We start from the raw sequence: 14,297 nt of genomic DNA on the forward strand, positions 1-14,297 counted from the left end.
AGGTGCGTGCAATCCCCGGAGAGGAAAACCACCCCACCCCCGAGCAAACCCGAAGGCTGCAAGCCACGGGCGGGCGGGCGAGAGGAAGCAACAAAGACATTCTGCAGCTGGAGCTGGTGAGAGGGGCCGCGGCCGCCGGGCTCCCCGCACGGACGGAGAGGGCGCCCTGGGAGCGGCGCGGGCCGAGCTGCAGCGTTGAGCTGGGCCCCGAGGGGAAGTGCAGCGCCTCCCGCCGGACACGGCAAGCACAGACTTCGGCAAGGATGCACCGCCTGAGCACCAGCGCTGCCCGCTGCCCGGGCGAACGCGACCCCCACTGAGCGGAAAAACCTGAAAAACCTCCCGACTTTGGACGTCGAGGTCAGGTGCCCTCATCGCCCTCATCGATAGCGCTCGTTCTCACCCGGAGAGAGGCTTCGGTCTCCGAGAGAGGCTTCCTTAGGCAGTTTCTGCCTCCCTTGTATGGCTGCGACCCTAGGAGCAGAGCGTCGTGGCCGCTAAGACCTGGTGCTCTTCGACTGCTTGGCTTATCCGGTGAGTTGCGCGGGGCCAATTCCAGGCTGGAGCTGGGGGGCACCCCCTGGCGGCTGGGTAGGCTGGACTGGATATGAAGGGGCCCTCGATTGCTGAGGTCCCTGAGGCAGCAGTACCACTTGTCCGCCCCATTCCCTCCCACACACAACTTGCTTGGATTGACTGGCCGGCTGGAGTGGAGGCTGAGGTCCCTGGTGGGTGTTCCGCGGAGCTTTGGGCGGTGTAGAAGCCAGAGAAGAAAGGTCACCCCACCCGTAAATCTAACAAAGGTAGTGGCTCCGAAATCCGAAAATTTCTCAGGAACTCTCTCGTCTGAAGGAACTGGGGGTGGAGACCCTGGATAGGGTAGTGTTAAGGAGCTCCACAACGGCCTCTGCGATCTTAAGGGGCTTTGGTGCCAAAGAATGTGGAGTCTAGGTTATGCAGGTGGCAGCCTCTGGGACCAGACTGTAGCAAGATTCTCACCATTCCAGCCCGCGTTCCCACAAATAATTCTCAGGGACGACGTGTTCCTTGAGGCCGCGGTGTGATGTCATTAGCTTGCCTCTGACGTCACTGGGTTACCGTGACAACGCGACTTGCTTTGACCCAAGGCTAGAGGGGGCAGGGCCGGATGCCTTTGCCTAGTGCAAGGGTGAAGGCTGACTTCCCCACCCCCCACTGCAGTCCTCTGACCTAAATCCTAGGCTGCCACATGAGGTGGGGGAGGGTGGCAATGCCAGCTGTCCCTGCTGGTGCTCCTCCCCCCAAAGACAGGTGTTCAGAACTTTGCCCAGGGAGCTTGGCAGTGCCAGGGACTGAGGACTCCCAGAAAGCAACTTTCTCCTTTCAAATGGGATGCTAAAGAGAGGACTTCCCTGAACCCCACTATACCCAGCTGGTAGGCTGAAGTTCCTTGCCTCCCCAGACAGATGTGGGCCCTTAGCCTCCAGACAGGCAACTTCTGCTCAGGAAAATGCGAATGTTTCGCTCCCCCCCCCCAGGGAATGCAGAGGGAGCTGCAAGTCCAGGGGACCCCTCTCCCTTGCTGTAGAGTCCCAAAGTGAGGGACCTTGGCCCCACTGCATCTCCTACCTATCCCATTCTCCTTTTGGTATTTAAGATGATTTTGACAAGCACAGTGTAATTGATGCCCATTAAGTGAATGGGGGGACAAGTTAGGGCCAAGGCCTGAGCTCATTGCCTCAGTCAGAGGCTAGCTTGGATGGCAGAGGGCACTAGCCCTGTCTAACCCTTTACCTGGGAAGGTCCAGAGACTTCCCTGCCTGCGCCAGCCAGCATCTTGTTGCTGGCTCTGTGAACCTTCTTCAAAATCCCTTCCAGCAGTTACTGCCAGTGTCACATGTGGGTGAAGCTGCTGTCATCACATTTCTAGGAACAGGTTCGAAAACCTTGTCATTGCTCCAGTAGTGAGGGCCAGGGGATGGTTCTGAGAAGCTAGGCCACAGCCTCTCTGCAGTGGGCTTTTTTTGCTGTCTTCCTACCAGACCCTAGCTAGATTAACAGGTAGAGTAAATACCAGTGGAGCTGCTTTGTGGGGCTTGGCAGGGAGATGGTATTTCCAGCGGAAATGGTGTTGTTAAACGCAAGCTTCTGAGGACCGCGGAGCAACAGCAGACTGGGGGAGAACCTGGAGATGTGGACAGAAGGGCTGTTTGCCCTGCTTCTCAACCCTTCCCAGTTTAGAAACAAACTCAGAGTGCGCGCCAGATCCACAAACACAGGCGGTTGGAGGCCCTCCGTGGAGTATTTACACTTCCTCAGCCAAGGCGGAGGGAAGGGCTGTAAGAATTGGGCAATTCCTTCTGTTCCTTTCCCTCAGCTCCCTGGGCTTGGCAGTCAGTGCCAGACGCTGAACAGGGGGAGTGTCAGCTTACCCAGTATCTCCCTGTGTGCCAGGCATTTTGCAGCATCCTGGTGATGCCTTGGAGTGGCTCGTGTTCTGTCACCCATTTTATAGATAAGGAAATAGAGGCTTACTCAAGGAAGTGATTGAAGCTCAGCTGGGAAGCTACAGAGGTTTGGCACTGCACTGTATTGGCATCAGAATTTCTGAGGTCTTCCTATCCCTTCGGGGGACAGAGGAGCGGCACCTCAACTCACTGGGCAGTGGTCGCTGTACCAGCATGCCTTATCTGTGAAAAACCTAGGTTCTCGATCTCTTTGCTTACAGGGCGGCCTTCCCTGCCTTTAGCGCCCGGCAGGCACTCATCTGCTGGGTGAGGAGCAGTGCAGCCTGGCTGTTGGTGCCTGTCGCAGATGTGGGTGGGTACAAGGGTTGGGGAGGGGCCCTGTGGCAGGAAGGCCGACTGTGGATCTCAGAAGGGACAAATACAGATGCATCAGACAGGCCACTGGGTGAGAGGGGAGTTCCAGGAGGTAGAAGTGGCCAGAGGGGGCCAGGGATGCTTGGGGGCCTTGTGCCTACTGTGCTGAGTGGGGGAGAGGGGCCAGTGAGGGCCCCTTCACAGGGACAGTGACTGTGGACGCCCCTTCCCATCAGCAGGAGAGACCCCATTCTCTGGCAGTCTCAAGTCCGCATCCTTTTCTCTTGAGTAATTAATTACATGTAAGCACCTCTGTCCCATGGCCCCATGAGCCTCATAGTTACTCTGCCTTGGGCCGGGTTGCTTAGCCCTCTTGCTGAGACACAGGGAGAGTATGTACTCTGGTGGTGAGGCGAATAGATCCAGTCACAGGAGTGGGTTGGGCCCGAGTCTCATGCCCCAGCCTGTCATTTGCTGACTGACCTTAGGTGAGCACCTTTGCCTCTCTGAGCCGTTTCCTCTCTGTAACTAGGAGCTGCTGATAACACCCACTGCCCAGGGTTGTGAAGGAGGATTGAGAGAGAGCTTAGTGCAGGCTACCGTATACAGTAAGCACTTGATAAATGTGCAGTCTCAAGGCTGCGCTTGGCCTCGTGCTCTCCCAGTCCCTTGGAGCGGGAGGTGGAGGCCACAACCGGAGCAGACGACCCTACCCTGCCCACTGCCTCTGCCCCGTGACACCTACCCACGGGACCCCCACGTGGTAAGCACACGTGGCTCCCCTCTGAGTTCCTGGGGGGCTGGGGCCTGGCCAGGGGCCCCTCCCAACCTCCCTCCTGCCCCTGTCTTCCTTCTCTAGCCGGAGGAAGCGAGCTGCAGCTCATATTCATGAACCGTAATTCAATCAGGCGGTGATTCCTCTGGGCTGGGGCGGGGGTGAGAACGAGGAGGCGCGCACAAAAGGGCCGCTTTATTACCTCCCGCGGGCCGGGAATTGCTGCTCTCCCCCAGCAGCGGCCGAAGCTGCCTTTATTGTGTTAACCCATTTGCGTGTCAAGAGCTATTGTGCGCCTTCTCCGCCTGTGCGGTGCGGCCGCGGGAGGAGGGCTGCGCCGCTGCTGCCGGCCGGTCACCTCCGCGGGCGCCGCCCGCCGCCCTGATTGGTTGCTAAGTGATTTGCATCCAAGGTAATCACTTTTATCTCAGAAGGATGTCGACTATAATTATAAGCTACTGACATCTTTTGAAATCTGCCTAATGACTATTTTAGTCGGCCCGGGCTGGGGGTGGGGAGGGGGGTTGTGCGGGGCGGAGGAGGGGGAGGGGGGCTGGGAAGGGGGATGGATTCCTTCCACCTGGACGGCTGATTCCTCAGTTGAAACATCTGAGTGCCTACTGCGCACCACAGACAAAAGGCTGGGGGGCCGGTGCCCAGCTTGGCTTCCTGTGGGTGGAGTGAGTACCATTTCAGAGATGGAGAAATGGAGGCCACTTGCCCAGAAGACCCAGCCAGTGCATGGTGGCATCTGGGTCGCTCCAACCCCTAAGCCATGCCCTGGCCACTTAGGGAACAGACAGGAATGAGGACAGGAACCACTGGATGGCATCCGTCTGGAACCTTTCAGTCATAACCCAAAGACCCATAAGTGCTTTCCTGTCCCAGTTTTAGTAGGGAGGGAATGGGATTGGGGCACAGCCAGGGAATGACAGAAGAATGAGGTACGGGGGTGGCCTGGGGAGTGAGGAGCAGGGAGGGAAGGCCTGGGCTCCAATCCGAGGGCCCCTCCTGCTCCTGGGGTTCCACTGGGTCAGCCTGGGGGAAGGCCAGCCTGCTGCTGGCTGCTGTTGGGGTGGTGAAACTATAGGGAATAGGCTGCTGCCTAGCCTCCCTGGGGAGTAAGAAGTGACCCCCCACACATGTAACTTGAACTCTGGACCTACGGCCAGGTCTGGAGGGTAGGCCCTACCAGCGTGAAACTGCAGCTGGGCCTGGGGGGCTTCCTGAGGAGCCGGGCTCCGAAGACTCAGTGGACCTTCCATGCAGAGGAGAAATGGGGATGTTGCCGGTTGAGAACCCAGGGACATGACCAGGAAAGGCTGAGGAAGTCACCAGAGGGTCGAGGTAAAAGGAAGATAAACTGAAGGCTGTGGGGGCCTTGCGTGCTGAGCTAAGGACCAAAAGAAGAGTGAAGCCAGTGCAGGTGGAGGGGTGCAACCAGGGATGCAACCTGGGTGCAGTGGAGGTCAGCGGGGACTTGGGCCTCTGGAACCTGAGCTCCTGCCCACCACTGCTGTGTGTCTTCAGACAAGCCACTTTACCCCTCTGACCGCACTTGCCTTATTTGGTGAAAAGTCATAGCCTCCTCCTTCCTGGTAGGAAGGTGCTGTCTCTGGAGGACCAGCAGGAGGGAGGGGCGTGCTGAGCCTCTCAAAGCTGGCTGAGGTAGGCCCAGGCCAGTCTCCCCTGCTCCATAGCAAGCCGAGGTAGCAGCCGCAGCAGCTGTTTGGGGCCCTGGAAGCCCTGGCTATTGTGCAGAGGGCGGCAGGGGACAAAGGCCTGGGAGGTCAGAAGTGAGGCGTGGCTGGCTGTGAACAGGCTCCCGGGGGATGGGGACTTAATGACACAGAACTTAATGACTAGGAGTCTGTAGGGAGAGGAGCCTCCTTAGGAGGAGGAAGAGGAGGGAGGGAGGGAGGGAGGTTGGTCCCACTACCTGGTCTGCTCCAGGACAGGGTAGCCGTGGCAGCTCCCCCATCCAGGGCCCCAGCTTGGAGCTGGGCCGCACACCTACACCTCAGCATCGGTGTGACCTCTGTCTTCCAGCCTGTCAGCAGGCTGAAGGGCGCCCCAGAGGGCGGTGGCAAGGAGTGGGCAGTGAACAGGGGGCTGAGCTCCCACTCTGGCTCTTCTTTCCTTAGGATGCTCCCTGCCAGGTGCTGGGACCACATACGAACAGACCCTCAGGGAAAGGTAGCATGGACTGGATTGGTTACTAACAATGACAGAGACCTTTACCATGTGCAGCCTCTGGGCCAGGAGCAGAGGACCCAGCGGTGACAGATTGACAGAGCTGGAAACTTAAGAGTAGTGCTTCCAGCTGGGGTATCCAGGGAGTGTCCCTGGAGGGGAGGCACTTAGAATTGCAGGCTTGACGGACTTCCTTTTAAATGCTTCTGCTTGTTATAAAAAATTACAGGATGTTGTCGGTGTCCGCCGTGTGGTAGGCCAAGTTTCCAGCTTGGCCTTTTTGTCTTTCCTTTAGCCTTCATGTCTCTCTGCAAAGGCTGTTTCTATCCCTTTTGTGTAATGAGGAAACTGAGGCTCGGGAGGGGGCAGCATCATTAGGGCCAGGACCCTGTGACGGAGCAACAGAATTCCATTTATTACCCACAGGGGCTTATGCCTCTCCTCCTCCACCACGAGGGTCCTGGGCTGGGCGGGGCTGTCGTGGGAGGCGGGATCTTGGGCAAGCACAGAGGACACCCTATCCTCCGCCAGCTGTGTCCTTTGTGAGCTGTAAGACCTTGAACAAGTCACCTCCCACCCCCAGCGCAGCCTCAGCTGTGTCCTTCATAAAATGTCAAGGATGGCGAATCTGTGGCAGACTCAGCTTGCCTTACACCGCTGTGCCCTTGGCAGACTTTGCCAATCAATTGCTGCCCGGCTCCCCTGCTGAGCTCTTCCTGTAACCTTGGGTTCTTTCCAGGGCTTTGGGAAGGCAGCGCCAATCAATCAGCAGGGCCTGTGAGCTGAAACCAGTTGCCTGTCTAGCCTTGCTGAGCCCAGGGCTTCCCTTGGCATCTATGTGAGGTTCAGAGGAGCACAGTACTCCAGCAGAGGACTCTGGGAATCTTCTTTGAGGATACAGGTTGTTCTTTGGCCATGAGAGCTGTTAAGGTATGAGAGTTACCTACTTCCTACTTCCAACTTCCAGATCTGTAGTCTGGGACTTATTTACAGTCATTGTTACTGAGCTCATCCAGAGAGCTAGGTCACTCGTGAGCATGCTCATTCATCCAGCCACCACAGCATCTGCACACGCCTCTTGGCACCTCAAGGAAAATGTCTCGGCCCGTTTTCCAGATGAGGAAACCGAGGCTCAGAGCAGTTAAGCAGAGTAGGTTCCTGCACTTGCTATGTGACTGAGCAGACGTTCAAATCCAGGTCCATCGCCTGGAGGTGGCAGGCAGAGCTGGGAAGGGTGACCTTTTGGTCAGCAGGAAAGGAAGCTCACAGGGAGCCGAGCAGTGAGTTCTGGTTGAGGGGACAAACGTGTAGCTGGCTGTGGTGGAATGTGCGGTGAGCAGGGACCATGCATTGGACTTTGTCTCCCTGCAGTAGGGAGCTGTGACAGCTCTCTGAGCAGAGGAATGATGAGGTCCCAGGCAAGTGTAATTGTTCAGCATCTCTGTGAACCTGGGATGCGGGTGTTTGGGGCTGCCTACTTCCCGCTTGCTGGATGTGTTAGCCTAGCGTAGCATCTGCCATACAGTAAGTGGGCATCCCAAGAGATGTTTGTTGAATGAATAAATGAATGAGTGCTTGCTGGACTGAAATGCCCCTAACCCCACCGTGGGGGGCAGCTGCAAGAGGAGAAAGAACAGTCTCTCACCAGGGGAAGCTGGACACCAGGCCTGGTAGTGAGGGTAGGGGAGAGGCCAGGCAGGTAACTGGGACAGGTGCTCCCCTCCCTGCCCCGGTGGCCTGTTCCCTTGACTTTCCTGCTGGGCTATCCATTCCTCACCAGCCACGCCTGGCGGACAGTGTGGGCTCAGTGCTTGGGGGGATGAAAGATGAAGGTTCGTGACCATTTTTTAACTCAATAAAGGGAGAGACAAGCTGCAGGCTGCAGGCCGGAGATATAATTAGTTCGCAGCAGTGGCGCTTTCTTGATTTAGCTTCTGAGAGAACAAGACAAGGATGTTATACCCAATTAGCAGTAACATCCAGTCGAGCCTCAATAGGTGAGATAACAAGCTATTTTTATGACTTTTCTTTCCTGCTTGGAGGGGGCGGGGGAAGGGGGGACCAGGGCCTTATTTCTTTTCATCAGGGAACAATTATTAGGGATCTCAGGATTTCCCAAAGCCAAATGATGCATTTGTTAACCCAAACAAGCAGGCATTTCAGGGCAGCGGCTGGGAGGGCTGTAGGACCCTTTACACCTTTGTGGAAGCCCCAGGGGAGGCTGCCCAGTGCAGAGCCCATTGGTTTGTCAGGAAAGCTCAGACCCTTGAGAGTCTTAGTGCCTGCCTTGATTTCCCTCTGTGCCTTCAAAGGGACATAAGACGGCCAGCCAGTTTCTTTGGGGCTGAGGAGGGAGCCAGCTCAGGCTCTTGGCAGTCCTTCCTGGCATCACCTTCTGTCCTTCTGCCAACAGGGCCAGAGGTTCTAGCTCCTTGTCCCTAAACCCACCGATGCACTCTGCCTACTGGACCCCCTGAGAACCCCCCTACCCACCCACTGGCCCCCTGCTCCCTGCTCCCCGCTCCAGCCTCTGGCAGGACCTGAGTGGTGACTAGCCCCACCGTCTCCATCCTCATTACCCCACAGCCAGGGTACCTAGGCTGGCCAAGTCCTCCTGGGCCAGAAGCCCAGCCAAGCCCCACCCCAGCTGCCTGGCTATTCCTTGGCTTCTGGGGAAGGCTGGGGGATACCCAGAGAAGGATCTGGCATGGCTGCCCTGCCACCCTGCCACCCCTGGGCCCCAAGCCCAGAGCAGGTTCCTGGCCTCCACCCATCCCCGCCCTGTCCCACGTCTCATCTCTGTCTCGGTGTGGCGCTTGTGGTTCAGACAACTGACAAATCCAGCCATGCAAAGTGGGAGTTTAATTGCAAACAGTTTTTATGGATCATGGGCCCATCTGTGCCACCATATGCAAAGGGGGAAAAAAATCCCCCCCTCTTTTTTTCCTCCCCACCCCACTCTCAAACTAACTCCAATAGATAAGTATATAAAATGCCAAGATTCTTCTGGCTGGAGCCAAGCACAGAGCTGGGACTCATCCTAAGTGGGCCCTGAGTGCCAAGAGATGCCAGCCGTTCCCGAGCCCACTGAGTGCTTTCACATCTCCTGGCCTTTGCACATGTGTCCTGTCTTGCCCGCCACCTGGCTGATGCTGTCCTCCTGGCCTCTGGGTGGCGCTGGGTGGCACTGCACTGCTGAAATGGAAATATGAGTAGGTGGTGCTGGAGGTTGAGACCATGGGGGCTTCACTCCTATTTCTCCCTAGCTCAGGGAGTGAAACCCCAGGAGGATGGGGCTCCCTCCCTCCTTCCCTGGGGTGCCTCTTGCCCTGGTGCCACCCTGGCTCTGCAGAAGAGCCCCAGTAAGGGCAGAAAGGCCACCCATAAGGACTGGTGGCCAGCCTCTTCTGGACCTTTGGTGGGGTTTCTTCCTGGCTGGAGAGGGCAGATCTCAGGGGTTCTGTGAGAACCCACCACCCAGGCATCTGCCATTTCTAGCTGGGTGACCCTGGGCTCTTTTGCTCCTCTGTACCTCAGTTTCTTCCTCTGTAAATTGGGGACAAGAAGTACTGTGTACACAGGAGCAGCATCTGTTTGCCAGCTCTCTTCTGCCCTGGGGCTGTATGTTGCCTGAGGGAGTCCTCTGTGCTCTTGCTGTGTTCTAGTTACTGATTGGAGCACTCCAAGTCGTGTGAGTGAGAATGGGCGCAGGAGGTGAGGGGGAGGCCATCAGAGGACTTTGGGGCATGCAGTGCGATGCAGGCTCTGCTTGTGAACCGTCAGGCTTTTAAAGTCCTTCGCAGTGAAGTCTCGCAGCTACCCTGCCTCCTGGGGGCGGGCATACGGACTCCATTCTCTAGACGAGGAACGCTGAGGCTCAAGAGAGAACAAGGGCCTCTCCCAAGGCCATACTACTAAAGAGAGGCCAGAGCTAGGGCTGGAATCTGCTCAGTGTTGCCTTCTGACTAAGTCCCTGCCCCTCACGGTTCAGAAGAGAATGCTCAGGGCCAGAGCTGGGAAGGGACTCGACCGAGATCACACAGCAAGAAAACAGCACCCGGTGTTGGTGGGGATCCTTCTGCCTGCTTTGTACAAATGGAGAAACCACGGCCCTGCAGCCCCAGCCAAGCCAGCATGTCCTGCTGCTATTTCCTCCCTGTCCCTGTCCCCTAGGTCTGTGCCTGTGGGTTTCTCTGTCAGCTTTGTAAAGGGACAGCTCCTTAAGTGCCTGCAGCCAGATTCTAAGCAGCTTTGGGTGCCCTAACGCCAGGCACTGGGCACAGCCCTCCGGCAGGCAGGTAGCTGGGCAAGTGGGGCCCAGGGTGCTAGTCCCTGAGACCTGGGTGTGCATAGGCCAAGCCCCAGGCAGCCTGTTCCCGCCCGCTGGTGATCACCAGCTCCCGTTGTAATCATTAAAACTATTAAGAGGAAATGTTCGCTTGAAGCAAATGTCAGCCGTGGAGTTGTGCTTTGTAAATGCTCACAATTAATGCCAATCAGGCCCGGAAAAAAGCCGGCCCGGAATCCTGTCTGTTTCGTCTCATTTGTCAGCTGGTGCCGCTCCATGTTGCACATTTTCATACAATTGCTATAAACATAAAAGGGAAACTCCACAGTGTGCCCGGGCGCCCGGATGGTGCGCGCCGGCTTAATTACTTGGTATTCTGCTGTTCACTTGGCCGCCCTGAGCGGGTAGGAGGGAGAAAGGGAGACCCTGTGGCAGGGCCGTGGCTCCAAGGGGTGAGCCAGGAGGTGGATCAGGCTGGGAGCCTGGGTCTCCTGCCTCACCCTCTGCAGGCCACATGGACCCAGCAGCATAGCAGACATCTGGGAAACAAGGAAAAACTGCTAAAAATTGTTTGCAAGCTCTTGAAATAGAAGAAAGGGGCTCAGAGTCCACCAGCCTTGGCTGTGTATCCCTAGTTCGTCTCCTAGGGTTGGGGATGTAGCTCAATAGCACAGCATATGCCTGGCATGTGTGAGATCGTGAGTTCAATTCTTGGTACCAAAAATAAATAAGTCTGCGCTCTCTCTCTCTCTCTCTCTCTCTCTCTCTCTCTCTCTCTCTCTCTCTCTCTCTCCTTTGAAGGTATGAGTGTAGTGGTGCGTGCCTGTAATTCCAGCACTTGAGAGGCTGAGACAGGAGGATCACTGTGATTTCAAGACCAGCCTGAGTTACAAAGTGAGCTCAAAGCCAGCCTGAGCTGCCCAGCGAGACCCTGTCTCAAAAAGACAAAATGAACAAACCGAGTCCATCCCTAGAATGATTCTGATGGTGCATGCCAGGCTTATACCTCTTACCAAGAGGGCTTCAGTCCTCCTACTTAAGAGTTGGGGTAACACCCTAGTGGGCAAGATGTCAAGCTTTCTGGGGCTGGGGTAATATTTTCTTGCGCTTGCTGCACAGACCCTTTAAGGATGAATTTCCCCTCTTTATCTATGGGGGCAGTGGGGCCCCGGGTCCTTCAGACAGGATTTGGACCCTAGAGTCCAGACCCTTGTGCTATCCTGGTGCAACCTGCCGGAGTAGCTTAGTGCTGGAAGGAGATCATAAAACCGTAGCCCTAGCACACAGTAGGCGTTTAATAAACAGTATTTGCTGTAATCTGCTGCCTGGATACGGAAGGCCTCAGGGTCGGCAGATCCAGATCTTGCCGGGTGGCAGTGGGAATGGGGTGGAACAGGGACTGGGCCTGCCAAGTTCCAGAGCAGGAGTAGAGAAGAAGGAAGAAAGGAGCTCGTCAGGCCCAGGGGGCTCCTGCTCACTGCCCCTTCTGAATTGCACACCAGGCCTCGGTGTGGCCACTGTGAGCCTTCTGGCTAACCAGAGTTTGGGCCTGTGACTGCAATGGTCCCCATAGTACAGATGTAGGGAGCGAGCCAACTCAGGATTGCACAGCTTGAGAGTACAGGACCCGGAGGCCGATTCACACCTGGCTTGTTACTGCTCCTGAGTCCTGCCTTCCTGGCCCCTCCCCGCTGTGACCTGGACAGGAAGCTGAACCACACACTGTCTGCCCTTCCCAGGACCCTGCAGAGCTTCCTAGCTATTGAGGGACAGGGTCTCCTGAGGCCAGGCTGGCTTGGCAGGGACACATCAGCTTTTGTGAAAGCTCAGGCCGGGTCAGGCCAAGCAGCCAGCAGAGTACAGAGAGGGTGGTGCAGTCAGGCCGGCTGGGGACAAATGCTCAGAGTGGGAATAGAGGCCCCTTTGTGTGGTGCTTGGTGGGGGAGGGGGTGCTGCCAGCTGCCACCCCATGTGACCGGGGAGGCCTGAGCCCTCTATAGAAGTTTACCCCCCCCACCCCCCAGAGGATGGGCCGGGGAGGCTGTTGTCTCCCCATTGCCTCCTCCTGCTGTTGTGTAGCTTTCTTCTGTCTCTGGGGCATCTGGCCGCTAGAAGAGCCTTGGCAGCCACTCACCTGGTTTTCTGTGGGCCTACTGTGTGCCAGCACTGGGCCAGGCCTTCCACTGCCCCTGCTGGTGAGGGGCCATAGTTACATGTTACTGATTAAGGGTTTTATGCGGTGTGGTGCACAGTAAGCCTTCAGTGAAACCCAGCCCGAAGATGCAGAGCCAGCTCCAGAGACCTGTTCCCTCTTGGTGAGAGAAACAACCAGGGCAGTGACAAGGCTGTCTGTCCAAGGATGCGGTCGGGGCAGAACACTGCCACTCAGGTCCCATGCCAGCTCTGGTTCTTCCTGAGGCTCTGCTTTGCCCCTGAAAACCCAGCCTGTGCCATGAGTCCTGACCAAGGGCCCGGGGTTCATACAGAACAGAAAAACACCTCTGAACACCAGGGACTGGCTGAATCCCCACAGCTGAGCCTCGGGCTGCCCCACCCCAAAGCCCAAGCCTCTTTCCTGGGCAGAAAGCTCAGGTGCCCAGGGGCCCAGGCAGGTGACACCCGGGACGCGCAGCTGCCCTTTTGGCCTTGGAGAAACATGGTCCTAGTGGTTCCATAGCTTCAGGCTGGTTTGTTTTTCCTAGGGATCAGGCAATGAGAATTTTAGGTGGAATTTCAGTTTCATTGCGTTTTTTCTTTTTAACCTTGGCAGCCACTTTACAGTTTTTCTAAATGGAGCCAACAGCACAAAGAAAAGATGCTTATGGACAGGATCTGCACACCCAGTAATGTGTCGCCTGGTTGACAGGGTATTTGGGGGAGGGGTCCCAGGATGTCTCACCATCCCCACCCCCAGCCAGCTAGAGCCCTGGAACCCACCAGCATCTGCCAGAGCCCCTCCAACCGCCCCCAACCACGCCTTTGCTGCCAGAGGCAGGAGGCAGGGCCCCAGCCCCTCGAGGGCGCCACCCAAATAGCTATAATCAGCAGCCTCGCCAAGACTTCAAACTCACCCAATTATCCTGTGAGGGAAAAAAAAAACACAAAATGAAAACAAATTAACATGTTTGCATAGAAGCCGCTGCAGCAACACACACAGACGCGCGTGCGCGCGCACAGACGGGCATGCTGGCGCAGGCCCCAGCAAGCTGGGAGATGTCACAGCCGCCACTTCCTCAGGCCAAGCACCCACCTGGCCCGAGGCATGGGGGTGGGCTCAGTGACCAGAGTGTCCTGAGCCTGAGTGGGCACTACCAGGCACCTCCCACTTTCTTTCTCCTCTTCCTCTTCTGCTTCTCTGTCTGCCTTTTTTCCTACCTCTCTCTCCCCACCTCCCCCTCCCTCCCTCCTTTTCTCTCTCTCTCCCTCTTCTCCCTCCCTCCCTGAAGTTCTAGGGACGGAACCCAAGGCTTTGTGCACGCTAGGTAGGTCCTCTACCACTGACCTCCACTCCCAGCCCTTCTTGTTTGTTTTCCATTTAATAAACACATACTCATTGTGTGCCAGAAGTCCTCCTCACTGACCCAGGTGCGTGATGAACCCTGTCTATAGAGGGGGATACCCAGCACAGAGAGGTTAAGTCAGCCTGCCTGAGGCTGCACAGCTGATTGCCAGGGGCTCAGACCCTGGTTGGCCAGCGCCCAAGCTGGATGTGCAGCACTCGCTTCCACTTCTGTGGCTCCCCCTGCCTGTGGGTGATTCGCCACGGCTTCCGCTTGCCTTGCAAGGCCTCTCCAGCCCTGGCCCCTTGGAGAGGGCCCACGTCTGCCCTGCGGGTGTCCTGTCTCATGGTTGTGATCACAGGCCCAGCACGTGTGTGTTCCAATCCCCACTCCACCATTTGTCTTTGGGTCGTGGCTTCCCCTCTCTGTACCTTGGTTGCTTCTTCCAGAGCTTTAAAATAATAATGCTCCCCACTCCAACAAGGGTGGGAGCGGGCAGTGGGTATGTGACAGGGAAGGACTGCCTCTGGCACCTGCCCCTGATTCGTCACTCCCTGCAGCCTGGCTTGTCAGACTCACCGGCCCCTTCTGGGTGGCTAGGACTCTGTGTCAGGCGTTGCTCTGAGCCTTCAGACCCAGATGAGGGGCTCCGGTGCCCTGCTTCCCATGAGCTGCCTGTTATGGGCACCACCTTCTCCCTGGGCTCCAAGATGCTCTTCCTGTGCCAGACTCAGGTCAGC

At 56.9% G+C, this 14,297-nt stretch overlaps 1 protein-coding gene across 2 annotated transcripts in view; it reads left to right on the forward strand.

Moving 5' to 3' along the window:
- Positions 1-462: 462 nt before the first annotated feature.
- Fam222a (family with sequence similarity 222 member A) overlaps positions 463-14,297 on the forward strand; it is a 56,742-nt gene continuing 42,907 nt past the window's right edge. Inside the window, exon 1 of one of the 2 annotated variants that reach the window (XM_004636291.2) lies at positions 463-534. The gene's annotated coding sequence lies outside the window, so the exon portion shown is untranslated. Of the gene's footprint in view, positions 535-6,649; positions 6,700-14,297 lie in introns of those variants that run through there. The other variant, XM_023720998.1, reaches the window with a different exon arrangement.

Source organism: Octodon degus, unplaced genomic scaffold (genome assembly GCF_000260255.1).
Source record: "Octodon degus isolate 3935 unplaced genomic scaffold, OctDeg1.0 scaffold00079, whole genome shotgun sequence".
In the NCBI taxonomy this organism is placed as follows: Eukaryota; Metazoa; Chordata; class Mammalia; order Rodentia; family Octodontidae; genus Octodon; species Octodon degus.